Source organism: Sorex fumeus, unplaced genomic scaffold (genome assembly GCF_029834395.1).
Source record: "Sorex fumeus unplaced genomic scaffold, SorFum_2.1 ptg000063l, whole genome shotgun sequence".
NCBI lineage: Eukaryota > Metazoa > Chordata > Mammalia > Eulipotyphla > Soricidae > Sorex > Sorex fumeus.
The window spans coordinates 9,390,936-9,417,749 of NW_026606120.1; the positions used below are offsets into that span (position 1 = coordinate 9,390,936).

Here is a 26,814-nt window from a genome sequence, read left to right on the forward strand (position 1 = left end):
GTATCAGATTTAGTAAAGGCCTAGAGAGACCTGAAATGTGCCTGCGCATCAGGTAACACATGGTAGTAATACATGCAACATACAATATAGATATACTCAGAGCAGACATTGCATACATGAAGATATCAGTGTAAATATGTGGATGTGGTCATCATGGTGACACAGAGCAGGCTGGAGGCCACACAGGAGCAGAACCAAACATCCTCTCTCGGTCACCCTCTCACAGGACACGCTGTCCCTGCTGCAGATCACAGAGGTCACTGCCCACACCCCTGAATCTCTGACAATGGACACTGGGCCCTGAGCGAGGACGGCTGTCACTGCTGCTTCTGGACAGTGAGAACACTGTTGCCACTCACCACAACGACAAATGTACCCACACTGTCCCAGGCTCTCTGTCTCCACATCCTGAGTCAGAGTTCAGCATGTGGTCAACTGCCAGTGGGACTCATGTCATGTCCAGTGCAAGAACGTGGGGCACAGTGGGGTTTCCTCTGTCTGGGAGGGAGGGTCTCTGCCTCCAGCCCCATATAAACTCCTCTCAGAGGGGGAGGGTGCAGGATCTGAGGATGGGGGTAGAGAGTGAGGAATGGGGAAACAGACAAGTTTCCATTTTCTGAGATTTATTAGAAATTTCCTCTCGTCCAATGTGTCTAGAAGCTCCCCTGTGCCTGTCCCACATCAGAGATAAGGGCTGTGGGACACGTGACTTTCCCTCACTTCACAACCCCAGTCAGGAGGCTCTGAACTGTGGACTTGTCAGTGCAGCGTCACTCACACACCGGCTCTCAGGAACCTCCAGCACTGGACTCTGCTGAGTTTAGAGACCTACATGTGGCAGCACGAGTGGACAGGAATCAGACTAAAGTGCAACAAAGTAACCATAGACACGAGAATACACTTACTGTTACTAAGCACACACAGAGTTTCTCCCACATCCCAGGACACTGTTATCTGTGGAGTCCCTGTAGGATCTCTCCCTTTTGCTGTCAGTTCATTGGTGTGGGGAGGTACCACACCCTGCAGCACCCTCAAAACATCAGTGTCATCAGAACAAGCAATATCTGAGAAACTGTCATAGAGAGATGTCACTGGGACTAATATGGGTCTTGGGTGACACCCTAAAACCTTAAATGGATGTAAGGAAAACTAATAGAATCAAAATATGCAGTTTAGTAAAAGTCCATCACTGTTGCTTCTTCAGCCACAAGAATGCTCTGCAATAATGTAAGATTGAAACAGTGGAAATTGTGAGGAATATATGGGAACTCTGTGCCACATTTGCAAGTTTTCTGTAAGTCTAATAGTACTTGAAAAAAATTAATCATGATAAAAAATAGCCTCAGGGGAGATGCTCAAAGACCTAGTGCGCCAGTTTTGCATGTCAGTCCCAGGTGTCCAATTCTCAGAACTGCAAGTTGTTCCAAGTACCACTAGGTGTCGCTCTACCCCACTCACCAGATCATGAGTTTGGGCGGGAGATGTTGGATGAGGGGCTGGAGCGATAGTACAGTGGTAGGGCGTTTGCCTTACAAGTGGCCAACATGGCTGACCCGAGTTCGATTCCTCCGCCCCTCTCGGAGACCCTGGCAAGCTACCGAGAGTATCTCGCCCGCACAGCAGAGCCTGGCAAGCTACCCGTGATGTACTCGATATGCCAAACACAGTAACAACAAGTCTCATGATGGAGACGTTACCGGGCCTGCTCAAGCAAATCGATGAACAACAGGAGGACCGTGAGGAGGACCCTGACCGTGAATGTTGGATGAGAAGTAGAGCACTAAAGTCAACTAGCAGTAGACTGAAAGTTCTCTGCTCTATGGTAGAAAGTTTACCTATTTAAGAGTTGGGGGGCTGGGGCAGTCCTGTTATGAGGACAGAGAAGGGGGTCACTATGACAATGACAGTGGGATATGCTCACTATGACAATGACAGTGGGATGTGCTGAAAAAGAGACAAAGTGATTGTGCATTGTAAACCATAGTGTCCAGGGAGCAATCATAGAATTGGAGCAATCATAGAACCTTTGGGCATTTGCCTTGCATGTGTCTGACCCAGGTTCAATCCCTGGCACCCCATATGGTCCCCCAAGAACCACCAGAAATAGTTCTTGAGTGTAGAGTCAAGAGTAAGCCCTGAGCAGTGCTGGGTGTGGCCCAACACTCACCCCAAACATACAAACTGAAGCACTGTAGCACTGTAGCATTGTCCTGCCCTTGTTCATCGATTTGCTCTAGTGGACACCAGCAACATCTCCATTGTGGTTGTGTTTGGCATATTGAATACACCGTGGGGAGATATTTTCTGGAGCTTGCTGGGCTCTCCAAGAGGGGTGGAAGAATCCACCGCATGCAAGGCAAAGGCCCTACCTTCTCTGCTATTGCTCCAAACCGTAGTGTCTAAAAAAAGTGTGAGGGGCTGGGTGTCTGCCACAGGGGCAGGCTGGGAATGGGATAAAGGGGAAACTAGGGGCATTGAGACTAGGAAGAACAACGAGGAGGAGGAGAAGGAGGAGGAGGATGAAGAGGAGGAGGAGAAAGAAGCATAACAAGCAGCAGCAGCAGCAGAAGAAGAAGAAGAAGAAGAAGAAGAAGAAGAAGAAGAAGAAGAAGAAGAAGAAGAAGAAGAAGAAGAAGAGGAGGAGGAGGAGGAGGAGGAGGAAGAGGAAGAGGGGGAGGAAGAGGAAGAGGAGGAGGGGGAGTTTGAAGAAGAGGAAGTGGAGGAGGAAGAATTGGAGGAGAGGAGAAGAGGAGAGGTAGAAGAGGAAGAGGAAGAAAAGGAAGAAAGGGAGGAAGAGGAGGAGGAAGATGAAGAGGATGAAAAAGAGAAGGAAAAGGAGAAAAATAACAAGAAGCATGTGAGGAGGTCTTGGATTCTGTTCCTGGAACTGCAACAAAAAATGAAATAAAAGATTAAAACTATAACTAGCACTGTAGAACTGTCCTCCCGTTGTTCATCAATTTGCTCGAGCAGGCCCAGTAATGTCTCTATTTTGAGACTTGTAGTTACTGTGTTTGGCATATTCAATAAGTCACGGGTAGCTTGCCGGGCTCTCCAAGAGGGGCAGAGGAATCGAACCCGGCTTGGCCGGGCTGGCTGCACGCAAGGCAAACACCCTACCACTATGCTATCACTTCAGCCAGAAACTATAACTAACCAAATTAATTAAAAAAAAAAAAACAATAGTCCAAAGGGCTGGAGCAATAGCACAGCGGTAGGGCGTTCGCCTTACAAGAGGCCAACATGGCCGACCCGAGTTCGATTCCTCCGCCCCTCTCGGAGAGCCCGGCAAGCTACCGAGAGTATTCAATATGCCAAACACAGTAACAACGAAGTCTCCAATGGAGACGTTACTGGGCCCGCTCGAGCAAATCGACGATCAACGGGAGGGCCTTTACTTTTTTAATAGTCCAAAAAAGGAGTCAGAGTGGTTCTTGTGGCAAACAAGAGGTGTTGTCTATCATTTGTCAGGCTAAAGAGATGATGCATTCAAAAGAAGTATAATTTCATAAGTGCTTTGGAATAGAGTGAACTAAAATTGACCATTTTAATACAAAAAATTACCTCAGCCATTCTACAAAAGAACTGCATCATCTCAATGGGCCCAAATGCATGGCTCCTGAAATATTACACACTGCCACACAACATTCCATTGCACAAATGACAACCCCAGGGTCTTTTTGGAATGGGGCAGTTGAATTTTCCTCCCTTACAGCTTGTACCAACCGCCTCCACACACAAACTCTTTTTCCCCACTTATTTATTTTTTAATTGAATTGCAATATTCTACATATTTGCAAAGTTATTCATGATTAGATTTCAGTCATATAGTATTCCAACACCCGTCCATTCGCCAGTGTCCCTTTCCCACCAGAAGAAGAGGTGTTTGCCTAGACATTGGCTGAGGCTGAGTGGAAATGCACAAGATGAAGGGTTGGATATTGAAACATTGTATAACTGAAATTCATTCCTAAACAGTACTGTAACTGTGTATCTCATGGTGATTCAATAATTTTAAAAATGCAAGTTAAACAAATAGTATTTATAATGCTTGTAAAATTGAAAAATAAAAAGTTCCAGAGATAGGTGCTGAGACTCAGTTTCCCACGTGTGCTTCTTTACACTGACAGGAGCACGGAGAACCTCAGTCCATGTCCTCACCGCCTCTCTCACACACATCCACCAATTGCCTGATGCTACAGCCACCTCAGTCTCCCCTTTCCTTCTTGTCTCAGTCACCTCAGACCCCCCAGATATCCTGCACTCTCATCTCAACCAGCTCTTCACGCCCCATTCAGTCTCCTCACCCCTCCCCAGTTCCTAAAGCTTCCCCTGAGCCCCTCAGACCCTGAGTTTGTGGTTCACACCCCGCCCGATTCCTGACTCAGGAGACTGCACACTTCAAGGCTCTGACAGGACCCAACTGAGGCTCTTCTGAGGCTCTTCTGAAGTCTTTCCTTAGGATGCTGAACCCTGAGCCTAGGGGTGGGGTGCGCCCTCACCCCTCCCCGCTCCCCCATTCCCATTCCCACTAATCACCTTGTTTTCTACTTCCATGAGGAAACAGAGCACATTGAAGACACACACGCCCACCCCCACCCTCCCGTTTAGCTCCTGTGCCCTCAGGAGGAGCCTCTCAGTACTGGCTCAGACAGCACGTTAACTTTCCCCCCTGCCATGGACCCCGACCCTCTTCTGTTGCACCTCCCCTCACATTCCCTCCCAGTAAGGCTGTCATCTTCTTCATGAACATTTTTCTCTCAGTCAGATTAATATTGGTAGGGCTCTGCGAATAAATGTACCTGATGTTCCTGTCTGGGTATATTTCCCATGCACAGATGTGGCTCCCCACTGTCCTGGGCCCACATTTCCATGGACTTCTTCCAGGTATTGCCAGAAGCTAGGGAAGCCGGAGTAGCCAATAACCCTTGCAGGCTACAGGGGACCCTGACACACTTGACTTCCTTTCTCTGTGCTGGTGTAGGATGATTCCAGCACCTTCCTTCCTGGTCTCCTTACAGACACTCAGATTTTCCTTTGCTTTGGTGAATCTTCCAACCTGGTCCTATTCCCTGCCCATTTTATTATAATCCATGCCCATTTTATTCTAAATCACAGATGTCTCTCCTGCTATTTGCATACTTAATTCGCCAATTTTCTGTCCCTGCCCTGTGATGCTGTGGTCGTCATGCCTGGAGGGTCACACACAGGCTTGGCTGTGACACCTGCCCCTGTGGCTGTGCTCTGGGCTCACACTCTTGACCAAGGGGCCTGACAGATTTCAAGGTGTTGCTCACACACTCTTGGCCACAGAACTCCCAGCTGGGTGACACTGTGTGGTTCTGGGGTCCACAGAGCAAAGTTGCTACGTCTGGGCTTGAGCCCTCTTGGAGACTCGGGATGAAACTCACAGCCTCACGTTTGCATGGCAACTGCATTTTGCCTGTTTAATACTGTGCTGGCGTCCGCTCTTCATGGTTGTCAGAGCACAGGCGGTGTCAGGAGAGGCCCAAAGACAGGGTAAGGGTGGGGTTTGAAATTAGCTGACCATCAGCCTGGCACACCTGGAGGATGCTAGCCAGGTTAGTAGGGGGCCAAGGTGGCAACTGAACTGTCTGCAGACTGGTAGTGACCTGAGTCACAGTCAAGGATTGGGAGGAAGCTGTGGGAAGTATGATGTTGATGATTTGAACGGGGTGTGGGGAGTGGGTGCCTGTTAAGACAGTAGATTTCTTTGTGGCTGCTAGCAAGCTCTCATGCCTGGAGAAGGATTCTGGGACCTGAGGGTTGTTCACAGTAGACTGTGGCTAAGGATGAGACCCTGGGCAGTATTTCCTGGGGACTTTCCCAGCAGTGCTCAGCAGTCTCAGGCTGTTCCCTTGCAATTCTGACCTAATTTTTCAGAGCTCAGGTCAAATGATGAGAAGTTGGTAGGACCTTAGAGGGTTCTGGTTAGCCAGCCCTGCTGATGCACTATGCAGTGCTGAGGATCAAACCTTGAGGCGACCTTATACATGCAAGGATGGTCTCCAGTCTTTGCTCCATTTCTCTCGGCAACATTGTATAGAGAATTTAGCTCTACAGGGGAAGGCAGAGAGAAGAGGTTGGCAGCTGAACACCAAATTGTGAGTGTTCCAGAACAGCAGAGATATTTGGATACTCAGCTAAGGAGCAGTTATGGGCAAGACAGTTATGGGCAAGACAGTGAGATGGTGGGAAATGTGAGGTTCTGTGAACTAAGACAGGTTATTCTAATGGATGTCCCCCTTCATCCTCTGGGGATAGAGAAGTCTCATTCTTCTCTAGTTTTATCTTCATGGGGGATGTGGCAGTTTTCCAGAGTGTGCAGGGTTGAGTTGGGGGCGTGCCTGGTACTCCACCAACTGGAGCAGATTTTTCAACCCTTAGTTTTAAACTATGAAGGTTGATAGGGTTTGGCAAGGCTGGCAATGGGTTTTCTGGAGGTAACAGAACAAAGATGGAATTTTTTCTTTAGTTTTTAATAAGACACTATGAAGTATAAGGTTGTGAGGTTTGAGTTGACCAAATGCCCAACACTAGAGCACCACCACCTTTCCATTTGTTATGGGTGGGCAGGGCCAGATCAGAGGTGCCGTGGCCCCAGGAGCAGGTGTTATAGAGGATTTTGCAGGTGTTGCAGCATTGGATCATCAGAGGACTCGCTTTATATTTCCCTACCTCCACCTCCTCCCATAATTTTCAATCTAAGAGGACAGTAGATTCACTGGCATGTCTTTCCATGTTTTGTCTGCTCACCAATATTTTATCCTTAGATGTGTAGAGGAAGTTATCCAATACCTGTCTTTTTTTCTATAACTTACTTTGCATCACAAATTTTCTTAGTTTTCTTCCATTTTCTTACAAATCAAATTTTCATCTTTTTTGTAGCTGTGTTCAGCTGTACTCTCTTATGCAAACAATCTATCTTCTTTATTGAATTTCCTATCAATGGGCACTTTGATTCCATATTTTAGCACTGTAGCCCTGTCCTCCCATTGTTCATTGATTTGCTCCAGCGGGCACCAGTAATGTCTCCATTGTGAGACTTGTTGTTACTGTTTTTGGCATACTGAATATGCCACGGGAGCTTGCCAGGCTCTGCCATGCAGGCAGGGTACTCTCGATAGCTTGCCAGGCTCTCCAAGTGCGGTGGAGGAATCAAACCCGGGTCGGCTGTGCGCAAGGCAAACGCCCTACCCACTGTGTTATTGCTCCAGCATATTTTAGCTTAAATTATGCTGAAATAAGTATTCAGGTTATATATAATTTTCATGTGTGAGTACTTCATGTGTTAGAATTTCATGAGTTGGGGCTGGAGCAATAGCACAGTGGGTAGGGCATTTGCCTTGCATGCGGCCAACCCGGGTTCGATTCCCAGCATCCCATATGGTCCCCTGAGCACTGCCAGGGGTGATTCCTGAGTGCAGAGCCAGGAGTAACCTCTGTGCATCACTGGGTGTGACCCAAAAAGCCAAAAAAAAAAAAAAGAATTTCATGCTTTATCATTTTCATATTCTTTGGATAGATGACCAAGTTCAAGCTGCTGAAAGATTTTGTAGTAATTTTTTTACTATCAAGTTGTAGAAATTCATTTTATAAATTTATTTTATAAAACAACCTATGGTTGATTAAAAGGGAATGCATAGTTAAATAGATACTTGAGGAAAGATGTGGAAAATGGACTGTACATGCTCTAAAGTAACAATGCTTCAAACTGGTATAAAAGGCAAAAATTTTTCTATTAAAATGTAGAAGTAATTGCAAAACCCTAACTGTATAAATGTACCAATATAATTGAACTTTGAAATAAGAAAATCCAAATGCTAAGTGAAAGAGTGAATTAACCTGGAAGAACACTTAACAAATTCCCATGCACTCCTGAAAATAAAAGCAAAATTCAAAACAAATCATTCAGCTAGAATTTTTTTTTAATTAAAAAATTTTTTTAATAGTGAGACATCATGAGGTACAGTTGCAGACTTACACATTTTTGTGCTTGGGTTTCAATTATACAATGATCAAATACCATCACTCCACCAGTGCCCACTTCCCACCACCACGCATCCCAGTATCTCTCCTACCCCCCCATCCCTCCATCCCACCCTGACTCTGTGACAGAGCATTCCCCTCTGTTCTCTCTCTCCTTTTGGGTGTTGTGGTTTGCAAAAGAAACATTGAGTGGAAATCATGTTTGGTCTATAGTCTACTTTCAGCATGCTTCTTCCATCCTGGGAGGGTCCTTCCAACACCTTTATTTGGTGTTCCCCTCTTTATCTGAGCTCCCTTTTCCCCTAGTATGTGTGGTTGGCCTACAAGTCATGGAGTAAAATTACTGGTACTAATCTCGGTCATTCTTGGATATGAGTTTCCTATTTTGTTACTTTATGTTCCCCAGATGAATGCAATCTTTCTATGTCTATCCCTTTCTTTCTGAGTCATTTCGCTTAACATGATACTTTCCATGTAGTACCACTTGTATGTGAATTTCGTGACTTCGTCTTTTCTAACAGCTACATAGTACTCCATTGTGTAAATGTACCAAAGTTTCTTTAACCAGTCATCTGTTCTTGGGCACTCAGGTTTTTTCCAGATTCTGGCTGGAGCGATAGCACAGCGGGTAGGGCATTCACCTTACAAGCGGCCAACATGGCCAACCCGAGTTCGATTCCTCCGCCCCTCTTGGAGAGCCCGGCAAGCTACCGAGAGTATTCGATATGCCAAACACAGTAACAACAAAGCCTCCAATGGAGACGTTACTGGGCCCGCTCGAGCAATGATCCACGATCAACGGGAGGGCCTTTACCTTTACCTGGCTATTGTAAAGAGTGCTGCAATAAACAGGCAATTGCAGATGTCACTTCGACTGTACTTTTTTGTCTCTCTGGGATATATTCCCAGGAGTGGTATTGCAGGATCAAATGGGAGCTCAATTTCTAATTTTTTGATAAACAACCATACTGTTTTCCAAAAGGGCTGAACCAGTCGGCATTCCCACCAACAGTGAAGGAGTGTCCCTTTCTCACCACATCCTCGCCAATACCGGTTGCTTTTGTTCTTGTGGATATGTCAGCTAGAATTTTGACATTTGAAATATTTTAAATAAGTTTTCCATAGTGCAAGTGGTTCAGGTATCTCTTCTAGTATATTCAGGTCTTTTTTTTTTTTTTCACAAAGATAGTTCCTTAAGACTTGTTACCTCTCTTCCTCAGATCTGAGGGCAAGTGAGGCTCATGGTTTACCCATCTTCCACAAACTGTGCTGTTATTCCCTCAGAACCCTTCAGCTCAGACCTGGCTAGAACTCAGAGTCTTCACTAGCAATGTTGACAGGTCAGGCAAACTTCCCTCCACTCAGTTTTGCTGTAAAAGTTCTCAATCAAATGCGACTGTTTTTACACCAAGCCACTGCAATTCTAGAGTCCAGATCATGGAGTTTGGAGGTGCCCAAGGAAGTTATTTATTCTTTTCTTGGTCTGTGATTGTTCAGCCTTCATTAGTTGTCCCTCTAGTCTCTGCACAGTCTTCTTCGCTGGCTCTACCACCTTCTAGATCTTTGCATCCTTCATGACCTGGGCATCAGCCTTAGCACGCTTTAGATCTCTCTGGGCATCTGCTAGCTGGTCCTTCTTAGCATCAATCTTAGATGGCAAATTTATCATGGACTTCTCAAAAGTTTTAGGTGGTACTCTGACGCATACAAAGAGTGATAACAGCGCAAATGGCTCAGTTCTAAGAAAGGTTCTTTGCTGGGATATTCTCATTCAGAGCTGTAAGTTCTTTTAGCTGTTACTGTACCTCCACAGAGGCATTGCAAGTACCTGTCTATCAAAAAAAGATCATCCTCATGCTGTTTGTTTTCCATGAATAGTTGTAGGGTTTAAAAACTCTTCATTTATAACAAAGGAAAATTTTTATTATGTCTAACTGATTCCTCCCCGAGGAGGTCAAATTGTGTCCATTATTCACAGAGAGAGCTGCCCACAGACAAAGGCCCAAGAGGCAGAGTCTTGCTCCCTTACTCCATTGAGTCACTCCTGCCAACATAATGGAGTTTATTTGATCATCCTACACTGACACAGAGTCTTCCCATTCTTCTGTCACTGCCTTTCCTGGCACTTTCCCCTACCTCCTGACAGACACACTCAGTATTTCTCTGTCTGGAGGTGGGGCTACTTGGTCTGCTTTGCTCTTTCCTAATTTCCTGATGTCCAGGGGCTGTTTTGTGGCAGAGGGTCCAGAGTGAAGCATTCCAGTTCCAGTGGTGCCTCAGAGCAGAAAGTGCCTTGCTGGGCTGGTTCTGCATTATTATTGCAGGAGACACGGCAGGAGGTATAAATGCAGTGCTCTTTATTTTTATAAGAACCCAATTCCTTGAATCCAAATGCCCTCCCTCAAGCAGGGATTCCATCGTTCTCTAAGTCACACAGCACCATGGCCAAGAGCTACTTCACCTGGATCTGTCGGTGTCACCAATAGGCAGATTTGCTTGCTAGGAACTAGAGGGATGATCAAACTAGGTGCAGGATGTGGCTGCAAGTCTCTCCAGTTATATGTTCTTTTTTGATTGCATCAATTTTAAGACATTCTAGTGCTCTCTCTCCCTACACAAACAAAATGTGAAGATGTATCTTCAACAAAAGGTTTTTTTGTCACTGACAGAAAAATGTTTAAAAACCAACTGTCAAGTCTGAATTACACTCAGAAACTGTTCATCTATGCTGGATTATTGTTCACTCTCTTTTTTGTTTAATCACAGTGAAATTGCAAAAGTACTTATGATTTGGTTTCAGGCATACAATGTTTCAAGACTGATCCTCTTATCTCTACTAAAACCCCTTGACCTCCAGACAATTTGCCTCTCACCCACCAGTCTGTCTCTACGAGGGGAAGGGATTGGGGGAAGCTTTAAGGGGGTTTTGTTTTGTTTTGTTTTGTTTTGGCCACAGGTACTCCTGGCTTTGCACTCTGGAATTGCTCAGAGAATCATACGTGATGAATCTGGGATCAAGCTCTGGTCAGATGCATGCAAGGGAAATGTCCTACCTGCTGTACTAACACTCTGGCCCCAACATTTTTTGAAGTTTTGTACTGTTGTTGACAGTGTTTCTGCTCATAGGTTTTCATAAACAACATGTTGCCACCTTTCATATGCTAGCTTTTGCTAAATTCACCTCTCCAGCAAAAGCTTCCCAGTAGCAGTGCCATGGCCCACAGCTATTGTTCTCACATGCTGTGGAAATCTGGAAACTCAAGAACCAGTGCCCAGGGCCAATGCCTCCAGGCTGTACGGGCCTTGCTCTCATCTCTGGGTCCCTTCATTTTCCCACCAGCATTAAGGGGTCTTATTATAGATGGAAAAAATCCTTAATATCTTTCCTCCTCTTTCATTCCCTCCTGTTCCCTTCCCTTCCCTTCTTTCACTTCCCTTGCCTTCCCTTTCTCTTTCTTTCCCTTCCTTTCCCTTCTCTTCCCTTCCCTTCCCTTCCCTTCCCTTCCCTACTCTTCCTTTCTCTTTCCTACTTTTTCCTTCCCTTCCCTTCCATTCCCCTCCCCCATCTACTCTTCCCTGAGTGTTAGAGTTATGTCACACTTCAAAGTATGGGTAATTGCCTGAAAGTTAACTGTAGTTTATCAGTCAATTACAGAGCTAACTTCTGCTCTAGTATTATCTTCCAGGTGACAAACACATTCTATTACTCCTGAGCTTCCTTCCTGATCCACAGAGTACCCATCCCTCCCCCACAGGTGCCCACTAGTTGGCCCTTCCCTGTCCCACTCCTCTGCTTCCTCCCTCTCGACATTATTTGGCCGCCATGTCCTAAAATCACTATTACCTCCCTATCTCGCTTGTCCATCAGACATCCTCCCCCCATCCCTGCCCTGGCATATTCCTGGTTAAGTGCACCAGGGCTTTCTCCCTCCTCCTGCAAATAATTCTAGGAATGGAAAATTTAGACTTGATACAGATGGAATCAGCAGCAGCAGGAGTAAGTGACAGAGATCTGGGGATCATTATTTCATCTCAGCACAGTGGGGAAAAAGTATGCTGTGGGGCTCACTCTGGCTCTGGGTAGAAGCAGTTATGACCTGGAGTCGTTCGTGTATATTTTTTTTATTTAAAGAAAGTTTTGGTTAATTTTTTTGTTTGCAATACTGTTAACAAGGATTTCTCATGCACATGTTGTTTAATCATACTGTGAACCAGTCCTCAAGGTTATGAATGAGGAGCAGCCTCTATATGAGTGTATGTGTTTAGGGAAATTATTCTCATGGAGAGCTCCCAGCTAGGAAGCGCAGTTGGGACTGAGTTATCCTTCTGCGCTATGGCCACACGGGGGCGCCGCTGCTCTGCTCGCTTCTACTTGGCAGGGGCGGGGCTGTGGTCTGACTCAGGCTGAGATGCTGACCTGCAGGAGGACATCCAGGATGGAGGTGCCTTCAGAGCAGTCCTAGGGTCAAGATTGGAAGCAGGGCAGAGAGTTGCGGAAGGGAAACCTTTGGGGCCTTGTGCTGTGCCTGAGGTTCCACCATGTCCCCGGAACCTCTTTCTCCGGCCGGTGAAGCCAAACCTAGAAACTACCAGGTAAATTTCCTTCCACTCCCTGTTCTGTTCCTTTTCTTCGAAACATTCTTCATCTTTTATCGTTATTACATTTCTACGGCTAATAAGTCTATGTCAGGGCAGTATCACGAATATCCACACCATATTTGCATGCTATTGTTTTCTTTTTTTCTCCTAGGATTCCATCGCAGGATCACGCACTCTGAGTGAGGTACCAGTCATGTCTCCCAAAGGTTCATCCAGCTGAGTTGGGTCTCAGACTCTCCTTGTCTTGGATACGTGGCATTGTAAGGAGGCTGCTTTGCTATACAATGGAAAAAAGCTGTCAGTTTGCTTGTTGTGGCCAGGATAGGGGTGTGGGAAACTCACAGACACAACAGTGTCATTCTCAACAGCACTTCAGGGTGTGTAGGAGCCACTTGATTATCACTGATGATGGTGACCCTTACGCCCTGATGACACATGTTCCTCAGTTTCTCTTTTTGAGACATGAATTTTATTTTATACATACAAACATATCTGTTGTTGTAACTAAGATGACATGTATGCTGTTAATGCATTTTCTGCAACTCACCACCATCAAAATGCTAATACCATCCCCTGTAGGATGACATTGCTTTGTCCTTGTTCCCTTTCTCCACTAGGAGCTTAGGTTTATCAGGCTACACCCATCACAGTGCTCCCAAATCACTCCCATTCCTTCGTTTATCTGTAACCACTTCTCTATGCTCTCTTCCTCAACCAGTTTATCAGCTTTTCTTCCCTAATCAGTATCTTTTCATTTGTAAGGTCAGATCCTTCTTGGATACTGAAATTGTATTGTAAGTTAATATTGCCTTTCTCCTCTCCTTATGTCTTTTGAATAGTTTACTTTAAAGCAATGCCCTTTTTGTACAGATACAGGAAGACCATTAATATTATGCTTTGTAACTTAGGATTTAATTGGCTTTGAATATTATTCAGTCCCGGGCATCTGCTTTCTTGACTTAAGCCTCAGTTGCCCTTGGTTCCTAACACCTCAAAGCAGGGTTCCAACGAGGAACTGAATGGACCCAGGGTAAGCGGTGAGCTACCCTGTCATCGAAATGGGCCAGGCCAAAGTGCCACGATTAACTATAAATTAAGAGTTTGATTATAGACAAATGCTGTCATGATCCAAAAGTAACGACGAGACTAGGACCCTGCTAGGGGTAGGAAAGACTATCTGGCCTGAGCACTGTAGTCTGAGATCGAGATGGCCCTAGGAGGGCAATTCTATAAGTTTAAGGTATTTATTACTGTATCCATGCAAAATGATTTATGTTATAATATGCTGGAGCGATAGCACAGCGGGTAGGGCGTCTGCCTTGCACGCAGCCAACATGGCCAACCCGAGTTCGATTCCTCTGCCCCTCTCGGAGAGCCCGGCAAGCTACCGAGAGTATTCGATATGCCAGAAACAGTAACAACAAAGTCTCCAATGGAGACGTTACTGGGCCCGCTCGAGCAAATCGATGATCAATGGGAGGGCCTTTACTTTTTTTTTTTTTTTTATGCTTATATGTTAGACAAGAAGAGGAGAAACACACCCAGGGGAATCCGCTCTAGGGTGGATTGACCTGATAATGAGGATCTGTCCTAGGAGCTGATGTCCCCGAGGGAAAGAATTCTACCCCTATTGATTGTGATCGCACCAATATGTAATTGTTACCCCAACCCCTCATGCTTTGGGATTTAACTACACTGAGCAAATCAGTGAACAAAGGGAGTGTAAGGTCCCTTGGGACCCCGAGGGAGATTCCAGAGTTAAAACTCTACTAATTAGTAACTCTCCCTTTCCTATCCCCTCCCTAGTAGAGCCTTAGCTGTGAAGCCCTTCCTTATTGGGATGTAAATTCTGAAACCATTTGTTGACTCTTCCCTGCTGGGATGTAAATTCGGAAACCATTTGTTGGCCCTTCCTTATCTGTTACCTCTGTTAGGAACTTTCCCCTTATCCGCTTCCACCGAATCAAAGGTAGCCAGGTGATAACCAAATGTCCAAGTTACCAGATGCCCACTAGCCACAATGCCTATGTACGTAAATGCTGATCTTTGAAATCTATAGGCTAAGGAGTGATATACTTTTAAATGGATTGGTTAAGAAAGTATATGTTGTTACAAATCTATTGGCTATGAAATGCGCGGGCTTTGAAGGCCTATATAAAATTCCCTTTGAAGAAGTTCGGGGTCTTGCCTCACCTATCTGACCTGCGTGTCTGTGTAGGCGGCTCGACCCTAGCTAGCCAGTCTTACAATAAACCTTGCTTGCTCTTTGCAGTCTCTGGAGTCTCTTTGTCGTTAAAGGGAGATCACGATCCGTGTCCTAACAGGAGGACAATGCTACAGTGCCAGGGACTTTATGGGGTGCCTGCAACCAAACTCAGGTGAGCTGTGAGCAAAGCAAACGTCCCACCCACTGTACTGTCACTCTGGCACCTGCTATGTTAAGTTTTGCACTGTGGTTTACAATGCTGCTCCTGGCAGGATTTCATAAATAACATATTACCACCTTTCAGATGCTGGATTTTTTTCCCCCTCACCCACAAAAGTTTCCCCGTAGCACATGCCATGGCCTACAGTTGTTGGTCTCACATTCTGTGGAACTCTGGAAACTCGAAGACCAGTGTCCAGGGCTGAGCCCTCGAGGCTGCACAGGTCTTGCTCCCTCCTGCCCTCTGGGTCCCTTTATTTTCCCATCAGCGTAAATGGGTCTTACTCTAGAGGGGAAAAGTCCTTAATATCTTCTGTCCTCTCCCCTCTCCTCAGCTCCAGTTTCCTTCCCTTCCTCTACTCTCTTTGCCACTATTCTCTACTAGTCCCTGTGTTTGAGTTATGTCATACTTCTAAGCATGGGGAGTTGCCTGAGAGTCAGCTGTGGTTTGCCAGTTAATTACAGAGCTAATTCCTGATCTAATAACTGAACTCAGATGGCAGATGAACAGACTCAATTACTCCTCCTTCCTTTGTCTGATCCACACAGAATCCATCCCTCCCTGCAAGGTGTCCACTAGCTGGCCCTGCCCTGCCCCTTTCCTCTGCTTCTTCCCTCTCCACCTTATTTGGCCTCTATCCCCTAAAGTCACTATTTCCTCCCATTTCACTTCTCCATGAGACATTCCCCTATATTCCTAGTCCAGGGCCCTGGGGCTCTTTTCCTCCTTCTTTCTCCACCTCATCCTAGGATGAAATTTTAGAGTTGGTTCCGATGGAGTCACCGGCAGTAGAAGTGACAGAGATCTGAGGATCAATATCTCATCTCAGCATGGGGAGGGCACCTGTATATTTGTGGGACTCACTCTGGGTCTGGGTAGAGCATTTAAGGCCTGTAGTCATTGTTGTTTACTTGTATTTAAATATTTTTTATTGATTAGGATCTCGTGGTTTAAAATTCTATTAAATAAGGATTTCTCACTCACATGTTGTTCACTCACTTTTAAAAAAAATTTATTGAATCATCGTGAGATACAGTTACAAAGCTTTCATAATTGAGTTTCAGTCATACAATGATTGAACACCCATCCCTCCACCAGTGCGTGATCTCCAACACCAAAGTTCCCAGTATTCCTCCTGCCACCCAAACTCCGTCCAACACCCTGCCTTTCTAGCAGGCACCTTCCTTTTTCTCTCTCCCTCTCCTTTTGGGCCATTTAATCACTGTTGAAGCCAGTGCTCATGGTTATGAATGAAGAGGAGCCCTCCATGTGAATGTGTTTAGGGAAACTATTCACAGAACCTGACGCCCTAGTGAGCACAGCCTGTTTTGTTGCTGAGAGCCCACATTCTCCTGCTGAGGAAACACCTTTAAACCTGAGTTTTCTTTCTCCATATGGCCACTCAGGGGCACCACTACTCTGCTCGCTGCTACTATGCAGGGTTGAGGCTGTGGTCTGACTTAGGCTGAAATGCTGGCCTGGAGGAGGACATCCATGGGATGAAGGTGCCTTCAGAGCAGTCCTGGGGTCAGTGGGGAGCTGGGCAAGGAGTAGAGGAAAGGAAACCTCTGGTGCCTTGTGCTGTGTCTGAGTTTCCATCATGGCCCCAGAACCTCTTTCTCCAGGCCATGATGCCAAACCTAGAGACTCACTTAAATCACTTAACTTCCCGTTAATCGTCGATTTGCTCGAGCAGGCGCCAGTAACGTCTCCATTTGTCCTTGTCGCGTGCTAGTGTAGCCCAGTGGCATCTGTTCGCTCCGGGAACATGAAGGGCCTCAAACCGATCGTTCATGATCTTGAGGAAGAAGTCTGACCATCTGGTAGGTGGGCGGCCACGCGGTCTTTTGACATCCCGTGGAATCCAGTCGGTAACAGCTCTAGTCCAGCAGTCGTCTTTAAATCTCATTACGTGACCAGCCCATCTGATTTTCGACACCTTGGCAAATGAGACAGCGTCCCTGATTCTTGATCATCGACGGATGTCAGAACTCCGGATTCTTTCTCTCATTTGAGTGAAACGTAGACACTACAAGGTAGTCAAACCTAGAGACTACAAGGTAACATTTCTTCCACTCTCTGTTCCTTTTTCTTAGGAACATTCTTCATCTTTTATCTCTACCACATTTCTCTGGCTAATAAGTCCATGTCAGGACAGGATCACGAATCTCCACACTATATTTGGCTGTTACTGTTTTCTTTTCTCTCTACAGGTCCCATCCTAGGATCATGTACCCAGAGGTAGGTCCCAGTCATGTCTCCCAAAGGCGCCCAGCTGAGTAAGTCTCAGATTCTCTTTGTCTCAGATGACTTGTCATTGTAAGGAATCTGCTCTGCTATACATTGGAGAAAGCCCCTCAGTTTGGGTGTGGTGGCCAAGGCTAGGTGTGTGGGAAGCCAACAGACACAGTGTTATTCTCAACAGCACTTCAGCGAGTGCGGGAGCCATTTGGTCATCATTGATGATGGTCACCCTCACCCCCTGATGACACACGTTCCTCAGTTACTCTATTTCAAGATATGTATTTTATTTTGTACATATAAATACATCTCCTTGTTGTAATTAAGGTGACATGAACAGTGTTAATATAGTTTCTGCATCTCACCACCACCAAAGTGCCTAATACTATCCATCATCTTCTTATGCTTCTTATGTTATTCACATTAATTCTCCTCCTTCACCTAACGCACTCCCAAGAGTACCTATGCTTGTTCTCTTTCCCACACTGTCTCTTTAGAATGAATTTCTCTATAACACTCACACTAAGAACTATTCTTCAGGTTGTATGAAACTTTCAATTTTGTTTGTATATTTTTGGGCCCCACCCAGCAATGCTCAGGGCTTACTCCTAGTGGGATTCAGGAAACAATATGTGGTGTCATGGATTGAACTCTAGTCAGTTGTATGTCAGGTAAACACACTACCTGCTGTACTCGGGCCCTGGCCTTAAGAATATTTTTTAATTCTTCCATATGTGACGTTTTTAAGCATTACTTCAAATACTTTAAATTTTATGACACTTATAAAATATTTGTCAGATCATACTCAAAATATAAAATTCCATTCCAGTCTATGGCCAATATTTTTTCACTAAGCTAAACTTTTATTTGTTTCTGCACAACCAAGATGGACCCTAGATTCCATATATGGAAGGCCAGTGCCCTACCGTTGAGCCACATCCCCAACTCACAGAACTAGCTTACTAGCTTTCTGGACTACAAGAGGAGCCTAGATTGAAGAACTAGACCATTTCTATGCTGAAAAAAAAAAACTGTTGGGGACTAGATAAATAAAGGAGATGGACAAGAGGTTCTTGTGGGACCCCTTGGTTCTTTATGGGACCCTTATGAGACCTTCATGAAACCTTTCAACCCAGAATATTTGCACTAGGGGTGGAATGTTGCCTTGGAGGGGGGGCGGGGGCATAGGGTGTAGGGGAGGGTTCTGTATCTGCTCTATCTCTACTTCCACTCCTGAAAGAATCTCCCCTCAGGAAAGCCCATTATAAAGATGTTTTTTCCCCATGGACTAAGGTCCTTGGATGTTTAAAAGTCTATCTTGTATATTATATATAAATATCATATTACATACAGTTCTTGGTTTTTGCACAAAGAATATTGTTCTGATGATTATGGATTCTAAGTAATAAATAGGATTCATGGAGAAGAGTCAAGGCTCAATACATAGGCTTTGAGCCCCTCACCGCATGCTATTCGCTTTCATTTCTGCCTCTTTCTTAATCCTCATGGCATCCATGGATCAGATCTACTCAGCTGGAGCTGGCCCCTGGCAAAAATCTAATATAATATTTTCTACCAAAGACTTTCTAGGGCTGGTGAGGTTGTATAACAGGTAAGGTGCTTGCTTTGCACCTTGCCAGAAATAAGTTCTATTTCCTGCATCCCGTATGTTCTCCTGAGCACTGCCAGGAATAATTACTGAGTACAGAGACAGTGAGCATCACTGGGTTTGACCTCTGGCCACCCAAAAGATTTCCTTTTAGCATCAATCTGTTGTTAACATTATTCCAGTTGAAGTCATTTTCAGGCTTGAACTCTGCAGGAGAGATATTACAGAAGGTAAGGCGCTTTGCCTTGCATGTGGCCAACATGGGTTTGATCCCTGGCACCACATACGGTCCCATGAACCTGCCAAGAGTGATCCTTGAGCACAGAGCACAGAGCCAGGAGTTACAACTGAGCACTGCCTGGTGTGGCCAAAAGTAAATAATAATAATAAAATAAAATAAAACATCACCCTCAACAATAAAAGGCCTTAACTCAGATTCCTCACTTGGCAAACACTGATAGGCAGAACCTGAACGCACAGAACATCTCTGGGGTCCTCACGGACTTGTAAGATTGTAGCGAGATACTGATATGAAAACCATGGAAAATCCTGAGTTAGTTTCAGACCTGGACACGGGGAGACAGTGTGACAAAGATCAGGTAAGGGAGCAGGTGAGAGGGCCAAGTCCCAGGCCACAGGTGTGTCTCCAGGGTGTTGGGGGCGGGAGTTCACGCCTGGGGATTCTTGGTCTCAAGAGCTTCACTTCTTCCTCAGCGCATTCTGCCCGGATACTTGTGATGCGTCCCCAGTCCTCACTCCCAGGCGTCCCTGTATAGATCAGCCAATCAGCGTCCGCGACGCTCCTGGTTATAAACTGAAGGCAATCGCGAAGGAGTCAGAACCCACTAAATTCCTTCAGTATGTGGGAGTCACGACCTCTCCTGCTGCTGCTCTCCGGGGCCCTGGCCCTGACCCAGACCCGGGCGGGTGAGTGCGGAGTCCGGAGGGGAGTACGTTTTTTGCGGGGGTGGGGAGGGGGGAGAGTGTGGAAACTGCTAGGTATTGATGTGCAGGACCCCTGAGTAGGAGTTTCTCCCTTCCCTGCCGGGATGTCCCCCCAATTGTTCCTCCTTGTCTTCCCAACCTTCAACTCCTCCTGCGCCCCTAAGTCTCGCCCTTCTCGGTCACTACCCCCTTTCCCGTGTCTCAACCCCCTTCCTTTTCCCTCACCCTGGCCCAGAGGCGCGCGGGGGGCCGGCCGGACCGAGTCTCACCCCTTCCCCTTCCCCAGGCCCCCACTCCCTGCGGTATTTCTACACCACCATGTCCCTGCCCGGCCGCGAGGACTCCCGCTTCATCACCGTCGGCTACGTGGACGACACGCAGTTCGTGCGCTTCGACAGCGACTCGGAGAGTCCGAGGATGGAGCCGCGGGCGCCGTGGGTGGAGCAGGAGGGACCCGAGTACTGGGAGGAGGAGACGCAGATCGCAAAGGGCAACGCACAGTGGTACCGAGTGAACCTGAACACCCTGCTTGGCTACTACAACCAGAGCGAGGCGGGTGAGCGCGGCCAGGCAGGGATGAGCCAACACAGGGACTGGCCGGGTCGCCCCGAGGCGGGTCCGAGAGTCCCCGAGGCTGAGTGACCCTCCCCGGACCTTGACCGGGAGGCGCAGCGGGGACCAGGCTCAGTTTTCGTTTTCCGTTTGGGGTTAATCTGTGCGTGGCGGGTCAGACTCTCACACCCTCCTCCAGAGCATGGTCGGCTGCGACGTGGGGTCCCACGGGCACCTCCTGCGCGGGTACTGGCAATACTCCTAAGACGGCGCCAAATACCTCGCCCTGAACGAGGACCTGCGCTCCTGGACGGCGGCGGCGGGCACGCAGGCTTGGATCAGCAAGAGCAAATTCGAGCAGGCAGGTTGGGCTGAGTATGACAGGAACTACCTGGAGTGGCAATGCGTGCAGTGGCTCCGCAAATACCTGGAGAATGGGAAGGCACGCTGCTGCGCGCAGGTACCGGGTCCCTGAGAGTGAGGACCCCTGAATTCCCCTGGGCGGGGTCCACTCCCCAAGAAGGGGGACATAGTGGGGTTCAGTGTCAGAACAGCGCCCCTTCTTCCTTCAGGAGAGGGACAGACCTGCCTGGTTTCCATGTTCTGTACCACAGAGACCCGCCCTCCCCTCAGGCCCACCCTGTGTCCTCAGCACCCTAAAGGAACTCAGTGTGTGGGGGGGGCAACATTATCTAAAATAATGAATGTGGGTTCCCTGGGACCCCGCAGCCATCTTTGAACTCCCTCAGGTCTTAGCTCTGACTCCTGCTTCTCATGCTCACTCTCCTCACAGGGCAGGAGCAGAGTTAGTGTGTCCTGAGAGACCCTAACCTCCTTCCCAAACCCTGTCCTAGAACTTTCCAAGGAATTAGGATTTTTATCCAGTTTCCAGCCAGGTTTGTGTCTGGATTTTTACCTCCTATACCAAACCAATTATGCTGTTCAACCCCATTATGGAAGTGACCCAAAGTATGAATTTTCATATTTTTTCCTCCTCAGAAGCCCCCAGAAGACACATAACCCACCACCCCTTCTCTGACCGGGAGGTCACCCTGAGTTGCTGGGCCCTGGGCTTCTACCCTGCCGAGATCACCCTGACCTGGCAGCGTGATGGGGAGGACCTGACCCAGGACACAGAGCTGGTGGAGACCAGGCCTTCTGGGGATGGAACCTTCCAGAAGTGAGCAGCTGTGGTGGTGCCTTCTGGAGAGGAACAGAGATACATATGCCATGTGCAGCACCAGGGGCTGCCAGAGCCTGTCACCCTGAGATGGGGTAAGGAGGGGGACAGGGCACAGAGCCTGTTCTCAGGGTCATCAGGATTGGCTGAGGGTCAGGCTGAGACTGGGGTCTGAACTCTCCTTCCTTCCTTCCTTCCTTCCTTCCTTCCTTCCTTCCTTCCTTCCTTCCCAGAGTCCCCTTCTCAGTCCACCATCTTCACTCTGGGCATCATTGTTGGCCTGGCTCTCCTCGGGGTTGTGGTCACTGGAGCTGTGGTGGCAGCTGTGATCTGCAGGAAGAAACGTGCACGTAAGATGGGGGAGGGGTGGTGGGAATCTTTCCAGCCATGCAAGTGTTGAGTCTTGTCCTAATTTGGGGGTCCCGCCATATTAGTTCTCCTGCTGCATTAGTGGGAGCACCATCCGCCTGTGCTGTTGCTCACACTCCCCCTGTGTGTGCTGCTCTCAGGTTTGCTCATGAAGGACACTTTCACCTTCATAAGCTGCAGATGAACCAGTTCCCAGGGTCCCAGGTCACAGGGACTGTCCCTGCTAAGTACAGACTGCCAGAAGAGGCTGGTCAGTCCAGGAGTGTGTCCTTCCTGCATGTTTCCTGTTCCTGCCCTCAGTCTTCAGAGTTCTGAGGCTTCCCTGGGGTCCGGGCTTAGAGAGCTGCTCTGTGGCCTCAGGACCCAGTGCTCTCCTCAACCTTTCCTGGATGTTTCCTTCCTGCAGGTGAGAAAGGAGGACAGTACACTCAGGCTGCAAGTAAGTGTGAGCAGGGCTGGGGCCCTGCAATCCTGGGGACAGAGACCAGAGCCCACAGGGAGCTCCCGCACCCCTAGTTCCTCCTCTAGTCCCAACCCTTGTGGCCCTGACCTTGTCCTATTTGTTCCTCCCCAGACAGTGATAGTTCCCAGGGCTCTGATGTGTCTCTCACAAATCCTAGAGGTGAGACTGGAGGCTGTGGTGGGTGGGACTGGGCAGAGGTGACAGGACTGGGTTTGGGGGTTGTTTAAGAGGGATGCTGGGCGCTTGCTCAGGATGTCACCACTTCTGTGACTCACCTGAGTCTCTTCATTCTTTTCTCCTACAGTGTGAGACAGCTGCCCCACTGGGTTTCCTCATGTCCCAATGTTGTGATTCAAGAACTGTTGATTCTCTTTCTGCCTTGGGACATGAACGTGTCTTTTGTCCTGTCACACACTGTGAGGGGGGAGACTGGCCCATCCCTGTCCACTGGGCACTCCCCACACTGACCTGTGTTCTATTCCTGATGCTCTGGGCTGTACCAGCAGAGGCAGGACTCTGCCATCTCTATCTGTGTTAGCTTTTTGTTTTCCTGAATAATGTTTCTTCCTTACTGAAATTAGCATCTGATTTGAACTTTTCTAATTCCTGTTTTCTGGGGTTGAGGGTGAATAAAGGAAATCCCTGAAATTTGAGGTGTAACGGTGGAAATCCTGAGACCTTCCTTCCATGTGTTTTCTATTTTGATTTGAGTCTGTCCCAGATGTGACAGAAGAGGCTGTGAAGAGATGAGGAGGACAGATCTGTGCCCAGTCTATCTCTGTCTGAGCCACTGTGGGCTCTGATGTGGTCACTCATCTGCCTGGGTCATTTTTCCTGCTCCTTGTCCTGGTCCTTCAGTAGCATCTCGTCCCACAGGCCCTTGCTTACAGGGACTCACGACATACCCGGCCTCCTCCTGTCCCAGGACCGTGGGAAGCGAGGGCTTCTGTGCTGGTTAGTCTAGGCTCAGGCCTGAGTCTGCGCCTCAGTCCCTTCTGAGTGTTTCTTTATTGCTTCTGTGCAGGAGGCTGCCTGTTCTCTTGTCCACACATTTATAGCTTATTCTTTCAGTGTGTGTCCCCATCTCTGAGCCTCAAGAGGCATTTGCCTGTCACTGTTCCCTCAAGGCCCAGCATGTCCCTGCAAACAGGAGTCTCTGTGGGATCAAGAGATGAGTGTTCATACTTGCCATGTTGGAATTCACCCCTCCCACTCACCAACCCTGAAGCTCTAGGAACCTTAGTGCTGTCTGTGATCTGAGTTCATGGATTTATAAATTACTCTCATTTACCTTCAGACTTAGGGGTTAGAAAATGAGATCTATAAACCCAAGATCCTCTTCTCCTAAGAGGGAAAGTACTGTGTGCTGTGGGATGCCAGTGTGGGAGGGAGGTAAAGTGAGGATGAGAAGCACTTGTGAGAAAAGTGAAGGTGACATCGATGTCACTTGGAGTAGATATTGTGGCTATCACAGCGTAGCATGTAGTTTGAGGTCGCATGAATAAGACAGTGTCTCTACCATGGTCTGCACTGATCATCTACCCTCTGTGCAGATATGGAGATGATATTTTGGTGTCTATCAAACAACAGAAAATGAAAATCAGGCAAAACTTACCAGCCCTTGAGATGTAGTAGGAAGAGACAAACTTACACTGGAAATATAATAACCAAGGCAAGTTTTCTGGTTTGAATTTAGTAATTTCTCAGGGGAAGAGGACCCATTTATAAGTGTGTAGGGACTGGGACAGTGGATGTTTTCCTTGCACCGTCAGTGTGGCTCTACAGGAAGGCAACCTTTGAGGAAATATGGAAGGATGTGAGGGATTGTCTGTGTGGGTGTCTGGGGCCAGGCAGGAAATGTCAGAGTAAATGCATCAGGGCAGGTGAGAGTCTGTGTCAGGGAAGAGAAGGCATCAGTGTGGCTGGAACAGTCACTGAGGTGAGGTCGTGGTGGCATCAGGTCACGAGGCTGCCATGATTCTGGAAGATTTGACTTTTATCTAAGAGAGGCAGCGACAGGCAGGTGTGGATGAAAGTTTAGACTGGTGCGATTGTTTTTGTACCATCAGTCTGGCTGCTGTGCAGATGGACAGGTGAGGGGACAGTGAGCTGCAGGGAAGTAGGAAACTGGTGAAGATTTCAGGGTAGAGATGTTGGGGGCTTTGGGGTGTGAACAGGTGAAATAATAGAAGTGACTGGATTCCGCAGGCATTTGAAGCTGGACTTTACAGCGTTTCCTAATGTGTGGAATCTGGGTTAGGAGACAGGAGTCAGGGCGAAACCCCAAATGTCAGGATGTGCAAGTGGAAGTATGGGTGCTTCCACTGGGCTCAAGGGAGATTTTGGAAGAAGATCACTAAGACAATGACACTATAGGGTCCAGGTGAGTGGGTTACAGCTGAGACCTGTCAGAAATGCAGGTGATGTTGGCACCTGGACAGAAAAGTCTGGATTCAGATGGGATGTCTGGCCTGGGTAACTGACTGCAACAGTGATATTTAAACGCTGAAGAACATATGAGTACACTCCAACACTGATGACTGAAGAAAAACAGCCACACCCTGAACCTCCAAATCTGATTAGACCTCACAGGTGTGATACCATGTGGATGGCAGAGAGAAAGGGAGCCCCAAATACCAGTGAGCTGAGGCGTCACCTGGACGGTTTCTTCAATCTCAGAGAGTCTGGCTGGAGGAGAGTCTGGGTTTATAACATGGTTGGAGGTGAGTTTGCTGGTTTCAGCCCCATGTTCGCAGGGAGAATATAGACCAGAACACCAGTGACTGTGCTCACTGCCCCTGTCCCCAGGTGGGCCCTGGGAAATGAATGACACCTGCGCTCTAGGCCCCACATGTTGACAGTGACTTGGGAGAGGCCTGAGTATGCAACAAGCGCAAAGCAGTCCTGGGGTTCAGCTACATGGGGAATCACTGAGTGATTCACCAGAGAGCACCCTGGGTGGTGTGATACTTAAAATACATGTTGAATTATTTTCTTCTGGGAAGAAAAAGGCAAGAGATCTCTGTGCTGGATGATCTTGTTTGTTTCTCTGTGTGGGTTCCAGTCATTGAAATTAGGAGGTGGGTATGAGCTCAGCAGCAGGAAAATGTCCGAATCTATTTCTTAGGTGGTTTTCTTATTAGTGAAAACAATGGATGGCAATTTTTTTTAGTAAAGGGCTAGTGAGACCTGAAATGTAACTGTGCATCAGATAACATATGGTACTAATACACGTAACATACAATACAGACATACACAGACATACACAGTGCAGACATGGCATATATGAAGGTATCAGTATAAATATGTGGACATGGTCATCACAGTGACAGCAAGCAGGCTGGAGGCCACAAGGGAGCAGAATCCACCATCCTCTCTCGGTCAACCTCTCACAGGATACACTGTCTCTGCTGCAGGTCACAGAGATCACTGCCCACACCCCTGACTCCTTGATGCTGGGCACTGGGCCCTGAGTGAGGACGACTGTCACAGCTGCTTCTGGACACTGAAGACACTGCTGCCACTCACCATCATGACAAATGCACCTGCACTGTCCCAGCTTCAAAGCCACCATGTCCTGAATCAGAGTCCATCATGTGGTCTCCTGTCACAGGGCTCATGTTGTGTCCAGTGCAAGTACGTGTGGTGGGGTTTCCTCTCTCTGGGAGGGAGGGACTCTGCCTCCTGCCCCATGTAGACTCCCCTCATGTGGGGAGGGCACAAGGTCTGAGGATGGGGGGTGGAGGGTGAGGAATTGGAAGAAAAAAACAAGTTGCAGTTTTCTGAGCTTTATTGGAGTATTTCCCCTCATCAAGTATATCTAGAAGCTTCCCCGGTCTCTCCCCCATCAAAGACTAGGGCTCTGGGGATTCATTACTCATATGCTCTCAGCAGCCTCCTCCGCGCCCGACTGACCCAGAAGGTGACACTCGGGCCTCTGCACTGAGTCTGGATGGAAACAGACTTTAGGGCCTCACCTGGAAAGAGTTTTTTTGCATGTAGAAAACTACAAGTAATTTGTTGTCATAGGTGGAGTGTGGTGGCTTTCAATACTCCCCACATCCTTTGCCAGTGAGAGTGGAGACAATCCCCTCTCCCGAGGGTGGCTAAACTTGCAGGCTCACTCCTCATAGACAGAACAAAGCCCGGGTGATGTGCAGCTCCCAGAAGAAGGCTGACGAGGCCCTATAAGCCCTGCCTAGTCTACGCTCCTGGTCACTCATGGAGATCAGTCACCGTGTAGTGTGGACACATCTCAAGGCACCAGGTGGCAGGGAACTGAGGCTTGTCTCCAGCAGCACATGGATGAGCTGTGAAGCTCTGAAGCAGACCCTTCCTGCCAGAGACCCAGAGTCAGAGCTACAAGCCTGACCATACAGGGTCCCCCAAGAGAGACCAGTGAGTCTATGTTAGTACATTT

General features: G+C 47.5%; 2 pseudogenes; one reads left to right on the top strand and one right to left on the bottom strand.

The window, feature by feature from the left end:
• LOC130036098 (lactase-like protein) overlaps positions 1-26,814 on the bottom strand; it is a 60,932-nt pseudogene that overhangs the window by 21,514 nt on the left and 12,604 nt on the right.
• LOC130035811 (patr class I histocompatibility antigen, B-2 alpha chain-like) lies at positions 19,710-22,703 on the top strand (annotated as a pseudogene).